The sequence below is a fragment of the Vombatus ursinus genome, unplaced genomic scaffold, assembly GCF_900497805.2.
Source record: "Vombatus ursinus unplaced genomic scaffold, bare-nosed wombat genome assembly UNPS02014180.1, whole genome shotgun sequence".
Classification (NCBI taxonomy): Eukaryota; Metazoa; Chordata; class Mammalia; order Diprotodontia; family Vombatidae; genus Vombatus; species Vombatus ursinus.
In genome coordinates this window covers 2625620-2639142 of record NW_020953958.1, presented here as the reverse complement: position 1 = coordinate 2639142, position 13523 = coordinate 2625620, and the positions used below count along the sequence as shown (strand labels likewise).

The 13523-nt window shown below is 35.7% G+C and overlaps 1 pseudogene; it reads left to right on the top strand.

Annotated features, from left to right (window-relative positions):
• The first annotated feature begins 693 nt into the window (after nt 1–693).
• LOC114041790 lies at nt 694–1509 on the top strand (annotated as a pseudogene).
• The last annotated feature ends 12014 nt before the right edge of the window (nt 1510–13523 follow it).

Genomic DNA, 13523 nt, shown 5'->3' with positions numbered 1-13523 from the left:
AAGTTTTTTTTAAAGTATGCTTCAACTTGCTCTCAGAGCTCAATGGTTCTCTCTCTGGAGGTGAATAGCATTTTTCATCGTGGGTCATGTGGAATTGTCTTGTACTATTGTTTTGATTAGGGTAGCTAAGTCTTTCACAGTTGGGTATCCTTACAATATTGCTGTTACAGTGTACGATGTTCTCCTGCCTCTGTTTACTTTTCTTTGTATTAGCTGGTTGTAAGTTTTCCCTAGATTTCCTGAAATCATTCTGTTGATTATTGCTTATAGAACAATAAAATTCCATCATATACCACAACTCATTCAGCTATTTCCCAACTGATGGGCATCCTCTCAATTTCCAATTCTTTGCCACCATAAAAAGAGCTTTTATAAATAGGTTGTATAAGGGTCTTTTCCCCTTTTCTTTGATCTCTTTGGGATGCAGGGATATGGTAGTAGTATTGTTAGGTCAAAGAGTATGCACAGTTTTATAGCCCTTTGGGCATAGTTCCAAATTGTTCTGCAAAATGGTTGGATCAAGTCATAACTTCACCGACAGTGCACTAATGTCCTAATTTTTCTACAACCCCTCCAGCATTTGTCACTTTCCTTTTCTGTCATGTTAGTCAATCTGACAAGTATGATGTGATGTCTCAGAGTTGCTTTCATTTGCATTTCTCTAATCAGTAGTGGTTTAGAGCATTTTTTCACATGACTATCGATGTGTGCTTGAATCACTTCATCCGCATCAGCAACACAATCTCCTTGCTGGCTAAGGCATGCATGCTATGCCTTAACCCCAACAAGCTCTATTTCTACCAAGTACTTCTACCAAGAAGGTGACCAATGATGAAAACAGAATGTGGTGCCAAACTGGGCCAGGGCCACTTCTTGGACAAATTTCAGATGAAGAAGTTGCAGCAGATCACAATGAAATTTATTTGGAGCTGATGGCAGAAAAGTTATCTAGAGCCTTGAAAGCAACCCAGAATACCAAAACAGTGAATATCAAACTGACCAATAAACACTGACCCTGCTGCACAGATGACTATGGAGCTGCCATCTTTGTCAGGCAGTAGTTGTCACACATGACATTGCTGTAGGGATTATTCCCAGAAAATTATGGACTGATTTCTGAGAGCCCACTGTACCAGACTTTGATGTTAGTATATACTTATCAGTATTGAAGACTATGAAGAAAATACGAAAAATATTACCAGTCATGCTGTTATTGAAGCAAGTCTGAAAGGAAAAACGAACTTGAAAATAGAACCTGATTTAGTATGCATTGCAACACATTTCAAAGATCTTGGAAATTCTCCATGGGCCTTTGAAGATGCTTCTTAAGAGAAATTTAGAGAACATGACCAAAGCAGAATAGATATTAAGAAGCTTCTGCAGTTTCTTGCAGGACAGCAAGTAAACACAACAAAAGCATTATATAATATTGTGCAGAACTGGATTGTTCACTTTATTTTGCTGTATAAGGATACTTTCCTTCAGTATTTCATTCCTTCATTGCCATAAGACTTCAGTTGTTCAAGAGTCTTTTATCAAAATTGAAAAAAAAATATGATGAGTTAGTATGTTGTAAGTTTTTGGGCTATATCCCCACTATAGTATATATATCATGTAAAATCAATCTGTATTTTTTTTCTTTTATAGTATATTCAAAGAATGTGCATTAGTGAAATCCAATTGGATAACCTATGACTTTGTTTTCTTGTGGTTTCTATATTTTGCTTTCAAGAAATTGAAAAGGAAAATAGAATTTTTAGTACTGAATTTAAGTGTTTTTTGATAGCCGACAAATGAAAACTGCAGCAAACATTAAGCATAGCTGTACACCAGAGGTTTAGAAGAACAGTATCTTTTTAAGTAGGCCCAAGGTGGCACAGCAGATAAGAGCACCAGACCCGAAGTCAGGAAAATTTATATTCTTGAATTCAAATCTGGCCTCAGACACTTACTAGCTTGTGACCCTGGGAAAGTCACTTAACCCTGTTTGTGTCAGTTTCCTCATTTGTAAAATGAGCTGGAGAAGGAAATGGTAAACCATTCCAGTATCTTTGCCAAAAAAAAACCCCAAATGGGGGAACAAAGAGTCAGGCACAACTGAAATGACTGAACAACAATTGATAGCTTTGATTTCTTTTTTTGAAAACTGCCTATTCATATCCTTCGACCATTTCTCAACTAGAAAATGGCTCTTATTTTTATAAAATTGGCTAGATTCTTTATATATATGAGAAATTAGACCTTTATCAGAGTAACTTGCAGTAAACATTTACCCCAGCTTCCTGTTTTCCTTCTAATTTTGGCTGCATTAGTTTGATTTGTGCGAAAGCTTTTTAATTTAATTAAATCAAAATTCTCTATTTTACTTCACCTGATCCTTTCTATTTCTTATTCAGTCATAAATTCTGCCCTTATTTGTAGATCTGACTGATACCATTTTCTATGCTCCTCTAATTCACTTATAAAATCATTCTTTGTGTCTAAATTAATTATCCATTTTCACCTTATGTTGGTACACAGTATGAGATGTCGGTCTGTGACTAGTTTCTGCAAAACTACTTTCTAGTTTTCACAGCAATTTTTTGTCAAATAGTGAGTTCTTGTCACCAAATCTTGGATCTTTGGGTTTATCAAATACTCGGTTGCTATGGTCTTTTACTATTAAATATTGTGTACCTAATCTGTCCCATTGATCCTCTACTTATTTTGTAGCCAGTACTAAATTGTTTTGATGTTCTTTGTAATATAATTTGAGATCTGGTACTGCTAGGCTACTTTCCTTAACATTTTTTTTTATTGATTCCCTTGATATTCTTGACTTTTTGTTCTTCCAGATGAATTTTTTTTTACTATTTTTTCTAGCTCTATAACATAATTATTTGGTAGTTTGATTGGTATAGCACTGAATAAGTAAATTAAATCATGTAGAATAGTCATTTTTGTTATATTGGCTCAGCCTACCCATGAGTAATTAATATTTCTCCAGTTATTTAAATTTGTCTTTATTTGTGTGAAGTGTTTCGTATTCTGAGGTACCACTTCATATCTATCAGATTGGCTAACTTGACAAAACAAGAAAATAATAAATGCTGGAGAAGATGTGGGAAAATTGGAACACTAATGCATTGTTGATGGAGTTGTGAACTGATCCAACCATTTTGGAGAGCACTTTGGAACTACGCCCAAAGGGCTTTAAACTGTTCATTAAATCCTTTGACCCAGCAATACCACTTCTAGGTCTATATTCCAAAGAGATCATAAAGATGGGAAAAGTACTCACATATACAAAAATATTTATGGCATTTCTTTTTGTGGTGGTCAAGTATTGGAAATTGAGGGGATGCTCATCAATGGCAGAATGACTGAATAAGTTGTGGCATATGAATGTAATGAAATACTATTGTTCTATAAGAAATACTGAACAAGCAAATTTCAGAAAAACCTGGAAAGACTTACATGAACTGATGCTTAGTGAAGTGAACAGAACTAGGAGAACATTGTACACAGTAATAGCAACATCGCATGATGACCAATTTTGATAGACTTAGCTCTTCTCAGCAATGCAATGATCTAAGACAATTCCAAGGGACTCATAATGGAAAATGGAAAAAAACTATGGAGTCTGAATGCAGATAAAAGCATGTTATTTTCTCTCTTTTTTCCCTTTCTCATGGTTTTTCCCTTTTGTTCTGATTCTTCTTTCAGAACATGACTAATGTGGAAATATGTTTAATATGATTGCACATGTATAGCCTATATCATATTGCATGTCATCTTTGGGGTTGGGGGAGGGAGGGAGAAAAAAAATTTGGAACTCAAAATCTTGTAAAAGTGAATGTAGAAAACTATCTTTGCTTATAATTAGAAAAAATTAAATATTATTAAGTGGAGAAAAAAAAGAAAAGTGTTTTCTAATTGTGTTCATATAGTTCCTGAGTTTGTCTTGGCAGTTAAGACTTTATATTGTCTAAAGTTATTTTAAATGGAGTTTCTCTTCCTATCTCTTGCTTCTGGGTTTTGGTGGAAATGTACAGAATTACTGATGATTTATGTAGGTTTATTTTATATCCTTCAACTTTGCTGAAGTTGTTAATTGTTTCAACTAGTTTTTTAGTTGATTCTCTTTGGTTGTTTAGTTATTTTCAGTCATGCCTGACTGTGACCCCATTTGGGGTTTTCTTAGCATAGATACTGGAGTAGTTTGCCATTTTCTTCTCTAGCTCATTTTATATATGAGGAAACTGAGGCAAACAGGGTTAAATGACTTTCCAAGGGTCACACAGCTAGTAAATGTTTGAGGTGAGATTTGAACTCAGGAAGATGAGTCTTCCTGACTCCAGGCCTGGTGCCCTATGCTCTGCACCACCTAGAAGAACCCTCAGTTCTTCTGCACAGTTCAGTAAATATACCATCATGTCATCTGCAAAGGGTCATAGTTTTGTTTCTTCATTGCCTATTCTTTTTACTTCAATTTCTTTTTATTGTCTTATTGCTATAGCTAGCATTTTGCATACAATATTGAATAATAGCAGTGATAATGGTCATCCTTGCTTCACTCTTGATTTTACTGAGAACACTTCCAATTTATCCCTGTTACATATAATGATTGCTCTAGCTCTTGGTTTTTGAAAGTTTCCTATTATTTTAAACAAGGTTCCATTGATTCCTATGCTTTCTAGTTGTTTGTTTTTTTTTAATAAGAATGAGTGTTGCATTTTGTCAAAGGCTTTTTCTGCATCTATTGATATAGTCATATAATTTTTGTTGTTTTTGCCATTGTATAGTCAATTATGCTGATAGCTTTCTTAATATTAAACCATCCCTACATGCCTGGTATAAATCTCACTTGATCGTAGTGTATACTGTTTGTGATATGTTGCTATAATCATATTTCTAGTATTTCATTTAAAATTTTTCCATCAATATTCATTAAGGAAATTGGTCTATAGTTTTCTTTCTCTGTTTTTGCTTCTCCAAGTTTAGTATCAGCATCATATTTCTGTCACAAAAGGAATTTTGTAGGACATTTTTACCTATGTTTTATGAATAGTTTATATATATAGTTTATATATGGAATTAACTATTCCTTAAATGTTTGGTAGAATGCGCTTGTGAAGCCATCTGGTCCTGGGAATTGTTTTCTTATGGAGATCATTGATGGCTTGTTAAATTTTTTTTCTAAGATAGTATTATTTAAGTATTCTGTTTCCTCTTATGTTAATTTGGGCATTTTATATTATTGTAAATATTTAGCATCCAAATTCTTAAAGAAAAAGTTAAATTAGTTATAGGTGAAAATAGTAAAACTATACTAGTTAAGGATTTCAGTTTTCCCTCTCAGAATGTCAGTTTTACTGGCATATAATTGGGAAAAATAGTTCTTGATAAGTGCTTTAGTTTTATCTTCATTGGTGATGCATTCATCCTTTTTATTTTTGGTACTAGTAATTTGGTCTTCTTTCCTTTGTAAAAATAAAATTAGTCATTAGTTTATCTATTTTATTGTCCCTCCCCCCAAGAAAATCTGCTCCTAGTTATATTTATTAGTTAAATGACTTGTTGGTTTTTTTTTTACATTTAAATTTATTAATCTCTTCTTTGATTTTCAAGATTTCCATTTTGGTGTTTAATTGGGGATTTAAAATTTGGTGTTTTTTTTTTAGTTGCATGCCCCATTCATTGATTTGCTCTTTCTCTCTTTTAATTACACACACACACACACACACATATATGTATATACTTCACCTAAGTACTGATTTGTCTGTATCCCACAGATTTTGGAATGTTGTTTCATTGTTGTCAGTCTGTTTAATAAAACTATTGATAATATCTGTGATTTATTCTTTGACCCACTCATTTTTTTAGCATTAAATTAGTTTCCAATTAGCTTTTAATATATGCTTCTATAGTTCTTTATTAAATTTAGCTTTTATTGCATGTATTTTTATTGCATTATGGTATAAGAGGGTTTGTATTTAGTTGGAAGGTTTTTATGCCCTAACACATGGTCAGTTTTTGTGATGGTGTCAAGTATAGCTAAGAAAAAAGCTACAGTCCTTTTTATTCCCTCTCAGTTTTCTCCACAGTTCTATCATATCTAATTTTCTAAGATTCTATTCATCTCCTTGACTTCTTCCTTGTTTATTTTATGGTTAGATTTATCTAGCTCTGAGAGGGGAAATTGAAATCCTTAACTAGTATAGTTTTACTATTTTCACCTATAACTTATTTAACTTTTTCTTTAAGAATTTGGATGTTAAATAATTTGTTGCATATATGTTTAGTATTGATATTACTTCATTGTCTATGGTTCCTTTCAGCAAGATGTAGTTTCTACACTTATCCCTTTTGATTAGGTCCATTTTTGCTTTTGCTTTGACTGCGAACATGATTGCTACTGTTGCTTTTTTTTTTTTTACCTCAGCTGAAGATTCTGCTCCAGCTCTGTATTTTAATTCTGTGAGTCTCTTTATTTCAAGTGTATTTCTTCTAAACAACAAATTGTGAGATTCTGGTTTTTAACTCACTCTGCTTACTGCTTCTGTTTTATGGGTGAGTACATCTTATTCACATTAACAGTTAAGGTCACTAACTATGCATTTCCCTCCATTCCTATTTTCTTCTGTTAATCCTTCTCTCTCTCCTTTTATATTATCCTTCCTCTAAAGTCTGTTTTGTGTCTTACCATTGCCTTCTTTTATTTATACTCCCTTTTAAACCACCTTCCCCCTTTTTTATCCTCTTCCCCTCCTACTTCCCTGTTTGATGAAATAGATTTCTGTTATCAATTGAGTGTGTGTGTGTGTGTACGTATATACACACACACACACACACACACATATATATTTCCCTTTTTGAACCAATCTGAACCAATCTTTCACTGTTGTAGCTGCAAAATATTGTGTGTTCCTGACTGTGGCTCCATGGTATTTGAATGGTTTCTTTCTGGCTATTTGAAGGATTTTCTCTTTGACTTGGCAACTCTGGAATTTGGCTATATTATTCTGGGGAGTTGTCATTTTGTGGTGTCTTTCTGGAGTTGATTTGCAGATTCTTTTTGTTTCCATTTTGCCCTCTGATTCTAGGCTATTGTAGGAATTTTCCTTGATAATTTCTTGAAATATGATGTTTAGGTTTTTTCTTTGATCATGTTTTTCAGGTAATGCAATAATTCTTACATTATCTCTCCTCAATCCATTTTCCAGGTTATTTTTTTTTCCAATGAGGTTTTTCATGTTTTTGTCTATTTTTTTCATTCTTTTGATTTTGTTTTATTGTTTCTTGATCTGTCTTGTACTCATTAGCTTCCAGATGTCCAATGGTATTATCTTCTTTGGCAGGCTATTGTACTTCTTTTATCCATTTTGGCTTTCCAATTCTGCTTTTTAAGAAGCTATTTTCATTAGTGAATTTTTGTAACTCTTTTTCTATTTGGCCAATTTTGTTTTTTAAGGGACTTATTTTCTTAGTATTTTTGTCTCTTTTGCCAAGCTGCTAATTGAATTTTCATAATTTTCTTTCTTTGCTTTCATTTCTTTACATAATTTTTCCTCTACCACTCATATTTGATTTTGAAAATAACTTTTTAAAGCTTTTCCAGGAATTTTTGTTAGGCCTGTGTCCAATTCACATGTTTTCTTTGAGGCTTTGCTTGTAGCTGTTTTGACTTTATTATGTTCTTCTGAGTTTGTGTCTTGATCTTCCCTGTCACTATAGTAGATTTTTATAGCCAGATTTTTTTTCATTTTAAGAATAATTTTTCTACCCCATTTCTTGATTTGGAATTTTATGTTAATTTTGGACTGTATTCTCAGAAAGATGGGGGAGGCGCTCTGTCTCAAACTTAGGGCTTCTTTGCACTATTATTTTCAAGGCTAGATCTGTGGATTTGGAAGTTTTTGGTGCTTCCCAGATGGTGTGATCTGGGGAGATGTGTAGTCACTTCTTTCTTGGTCTTTGCTCTGATTCTTACCCAGGAAGGGCCCCTGATCCCTTGGGATTGCAATAGATACTGCTCCTTAGAGATCCTTCTCCCTTCAGACTAAAAATGATACTGTTTCTTAGGGTTTCTGATTTCTTGGGGCTGTAAGGTATACTACCCCTCAGGGCTTCCACCCCCTCTTGACCAAAAATGCTTTTCTTCTTCACCCTTGAATTATGACCAAGAAGTGGGTATGGGCAATGGAATTGTCAAATAGTCACCCCTCAGGGCTTCCAGTCCCTTGTGACCAAAAATGCCCCTTTCTGTCCTTGAACTATGACCCAACAGTGGGTATAAGAAATGGAGTTGTCAAACAGCATCTTGACTTGCATCCATTGCTAGCACAACAGTATCTTGTAATCTCTTTCTGACCAGTTGTCAGGTTCCTTTGCCATCTCTGACTTGAGAGCTCCCAAAGCTGCTGCTGCTTCTGTTGCCACCACCTAATCCCACCATTGGTGTTCCATCCATGTAGGCTATGGGCTAGCCTCTATTTATTGTCACAGATTTCTCTTTCTGACCTAAATTGTCTTGAGCTGGAAGAATGTCTCTCTCTGACCTTTTGTTGGCTCTATCACTTCAGATTTTGATTTGACATGTTATTTTAAAGTTGTTTGGAGAGGAATGTTGGGAAAGTTGGGCTGGGTGTTTGTTTGCTCTGCCATCTTGGCTCCACCCTGCGAGATCCCAAGGACCCGTTATAATAGTGTCAAAAGAGTAAATGACTCCTTCATCTGGAAGCGAAATAAGTTTAAACTGGGACAAAGAGAATTATTTCATCCAGGGGAAGTCCATTCTCAGTAAACTCCATAATTTTAAGGCCCAGACGTCAAGGAACAAAGGACAACAACCATGGACTCTTACAGGAAAAAATAGTTAAGAATGTCTTATTAAGACAACTCAGAAAAATTTGAGCTATCAAGTTTTGCCAGGGCAATGTTATGTGTTAATCAATATACTGATAGCTATCAATAGATAGCTAACTAACCAATGATAGAGGGTGATGGAATGGAAAAAGAAAACTGAATGTGGTGACAGAAGACCTGGATTCAAACTCCAGCCTCACCATGAGCCACTTAATGTTTGATCCCCAGTTTCCTCATTTATACAATAAGTATGGTAGCACTTAGCTTCCTTAATTCAAAGGACTTCTGTCAAGATCAAAGGAGAGAATATCTATTAAAGTGCTTTGTAATGGGAAAGTGCCGACAAACTCAGTCTATAGTAAGGAGGACCTATCTTGATATGAGCTATCAGTAGCGTTCAGTGGTCTTTGAGCCTTTGCAGCTAAACTCTTCACATAGAGCATCTATGATACTGGCTTCCACTCTCTCTCCTCTCATTCTCTTCTCAACCCCTGCAAATCTGGTTTCTGATCTTATCATTCTACTGAAACTGCTTTCTCCAAAGTTATTAATGATCTCTTAGTTGCCAAACCCAATGGCCTTTTCTCAATCTTCGTCTCCTTGATTTCTCTGCAGCCTTTGACACTGTTGACCACTCTTTCCTCCTTGACACTCTCTTCTGTCTGGGTTTTCAGGCCATCACTCTTTCCCAGTGGTTCTCCTTCTGCTTATCTGACCACTCCTCTTCAGCCTCCTCAGGGTTCTGTCCTGGATCCTCTTCTCTCCTTTTCTCTCTATACTACTTCATTTGGTGTTCTCATCTGCTCCCATATATTTAATTATCATCTTTTTTCTTATAATTCTAAAATCTACCTCTCTTCCCTAATCTTTCTGCTGACTTCCAATCTCACACATCTAACTGCCTTTCAGAAATCTTGAACTGGATGTCCACTTGACATTTTAAACAATATGCCCAAAACTGAACTCATTATTTTTACCCCTAAACCCTCCCCTTCCTACCTTTCTTGTTAATATAGAAAACAACAATATCCTGCCAATCCCTCAGGCTCTAATCCAAGGAGTCAAGGAATGGAAGCTAAATACGTGCTGTAGAGTGACTGATGCCTCTCCCAACAGACTGATTAACACATAACATGTACCAGGAAGACAAACAAGACTGGAAACATAGGGTCACTAGGATTCATTCAGCGTAAATTTCAATTCCATTGCCTCCAAGATCAAGTACAAAATGGCCTATTTGGCACTGAAAGTCCTTCATAACCTAACCCTCTCATGACTTTCCAGTCTTCTTACATCTTACTTCTTGTCACGTACTCTTCAGATCCAATGACACTCGTCTCCTGGTTGTTCCACAAACAATATTTTCCATCTCTTAGCTCAGGGCATTTTCTCTGGCTGCTCTGCATGCCTGGAATGATCTCCCTCCTCCTCTCCTATTATTGGTCCCTCTGGCTTGCTTTAAATCCCAACTAAAATCTATCTTTTACTGGTAGCCTTCCCTCAATTCTAGCATCTTCTCTTTGTTATTTTTTTTCCTACTCATATTTTGTACATAACTTTTTTGGGTATATGTTTGTATGTTGTCTCCTACATTGTATTGTAAGTTCCTTTATTGTAGTGATTTTCTTTTGCTTTTTTTGTATCTCCAGTGCTTAGAGTGGTGCCTGGCACATAATAGGCACTTAATTATGGATTTATTTATTGAGATGCAGGTCTGAAGAAGACTCTTGGAGACTTGGAAAGACTATAAGCAAGGAGAATAGATCTCTATAGAACTAAAATGTAATACCTTAAGATAATGAGTTTTTGTCAGTGGAGGCTGGAATATTAAAGTAGGGAATCCTGCTCAGGTTCTAAAGTCCTACTTAACTCTGACATTCTGTGATTCTGTAAATAGATAGAAAGCAGTCAAACACAGTGATGCATATTTGTAGTCCCTTCTGCTGGGGAGGCTGAGGCTGATGGATTCCTTGAGATCAGGAGTTCTAAAGCCTAACAGGTGTACATACTAAGTCCAGCACCAATATGGGGAGTAATGAATTTACTCAAGGTAGAAAAACAGAGCAGGATAAAGCTTCTATGCTTATTAGTATTGAGATTAGGCTTCTGAGTGGCTGCTACACTAGGCAAAATCTCAAAAAGGAAAAGATTTGGGATCAACCTCCAGCTGATAAGAAAATCAAAATCTCCATTCCATGGAAATACTTATTAAGACATTACTTTGTTTATTCTGTATTTTGAGACTGAGATAGACAGCCTGAAACTGGTGTACAATCTGTATTTAGGAATTTGGACACAGAGAGTACTCCCTAATTGTTTTTCATATATGCTTGAGGAAGATATTGAATACTGACTATAAAAGATGTTTTTGGAATTGACATGTAGAAGATGAAGGGAAGTGGAATAAATGACATAACTGTAATATAGTGGATTATTTTTTAATTAATTTATTTTGATTTATCAACAATCACTTCCATAAGCTTTTGAGCTTTAAATTTTTCTCCACCTCCCTCCCTTTCTCCCTCCCCAAGATGGCGTGCAATCTGATATAGGCTATACATATACGTTCCTATTAAACATATTTTCACATTAATGATGTAAGGATGAATTAGAACCAATAGGAGGAACCACAAGAAAGAAAAATAAAACAAAACGGAAGAAAAAAATAGCAAATAGTATGCTTCGATCTGCATTCAAACTCCACAGTTCCTTCTTTGGATGTGGATAGCATTTTCCATCATGAGGCCTTTGGAGATGTCTTAGATTCTTGCATTGCTGAGAAGGGCTAAGTTAAGTCATCATATAATGTGGCTATTACTGTATACAATGTTCTTCTGGTTCTGCTCACTTCTGAGAGTGGATTATTAATAAAGTCAAGCTGAATTTGGCCTCTGGAATACCTGGATTTGAATCCCAACCTTGATCATGGCTAACTCGGAAATCTTGAGCTAGTCATTTACTTTGATTGAGCCTCAGTTTCCTTTTCTGTAGAAAGAGGTTAATGCCTTACTTACCTCACAAAGTTATTGTTTTTTCAAAGAAAATACTTTGCAAACCTTAAAGTTTTGCATTAATATCGGTTATTATGATGTAATAGGAGCTAGAGCATGCTGAGGGCATTTTAGGTGGCATCTTCCTACAGGGGGATCCTGCTTCTAGAAAAGCACCTGTGGACATTCCATAACTGGTTTTGGTTGGCTACCCACATGGGTTAAGAGGAGGATCTTTGATTAGCCAAGGCATTCAAAAGACCTTAGTCAGCTTCTGCCATCTCTCTTGCCTTATTCTCTTCATCTGGTTCTTGGAAGATCTTTTGGATTCCACTGCCCGTACTGTTCTGTGAGAGATAATGGTAAAAATGGGAAAGGTCTCTCTGAGTCAGTGTGGCCCTGTGAAGTGAACTTCAGTCACCTTCCAGGTGAAGCCTCCAATTTTGTGAGCTTCCAAAGGTCAAGAGGGTAAGTTGGAGACCAGAATTATGGAGACCGAGTTTTTCAGCCAAAACACAAACTTGACTATACAGTAGCTGAGAAAAGGACTCATTCAGCAGCAAGGGATGCTGTCTTTGGACGTGTGCTTGGTGAGATTGGGGTTTTATAGAAACTGAGCTGAGTTTTAGCTTACTCTTCCTAGAGTCAGAGGTAATTTAAGGGAAACTTTGCCTCTGGGATGTTGGTGGGAAATATTTGTACCTCTGTGATTTCTGTAACTTCAAAAAATATGTACCTTTGTTATACTCTAGCTGGTGGCATTAGAGAAGAGACACTCTGAATCCTCAGGGTACCCTAAAACCCTAAGATGCATTTTAGAGGGCTGCTTCTAGAATAGGGGATCAGAATAGACTCATTATATATGAAAATATCTTTTCAAGACTTTTGGCATGGTAACAGTTGGAAGAGTTTTCTTAGTACTAGACCCCTTCCTGGCATTTTGTAACCTTGTTGATTTTGTCAAAGTAAACATATTCTCTTAATTCATTCAAATTTGATATCCTGAAGTAAAAGGGAATGTGTTTCATTTAAGCCAAATGCAATTAACGTATAATTTCCCTTTGGTAGGTTATACATTCACATAAGCTGATCTGATTGCTTTACCCCAATTAAATGTTCACTTCAGGTTTTAAAAATTGATCAATTCCCTCTGATAACTCATTCATCTATTTTCTTTTCCTTCTCCCTAGTGAATTGGACCTTTGCCATTTTTCCTTTGAAATGCTGATAGGCTTTCTTTCTTCACATGTCTATGTAAATGTAGCTAGTTATTCCACCAAACTCCCTGGACTGACTTTCCCAGACAAGGTAAATGGTCTGGGTTGATTATGTGCTAGTACTGCTAAAGCTTGTTCCTGCCTAGGTACAGTAAGTAGTATCTGGTCATACTTGACACAACTCCATACACACATCTCTGCACCCCATAAGTGAGTTGCATGATACTAATATCAATCACTTGCAATCATATTTATAAAGAACTTCAAGATTTACAAAGTATTTTCTTTACCATATCTCACAAAGGTGGGGAATACAAGCATTGCTACACATTCCCCATTTTCAGATGCCGTAGCTAATATTTAATGAAGTAAGATAACTTGCTCTGTCTAGACCATAAGGCCAAGACTGGTTATAAGAGGTGGGCAGAAGCTTGTAAGGTCACTATTTTACCTTGGACCATCTTGTTGA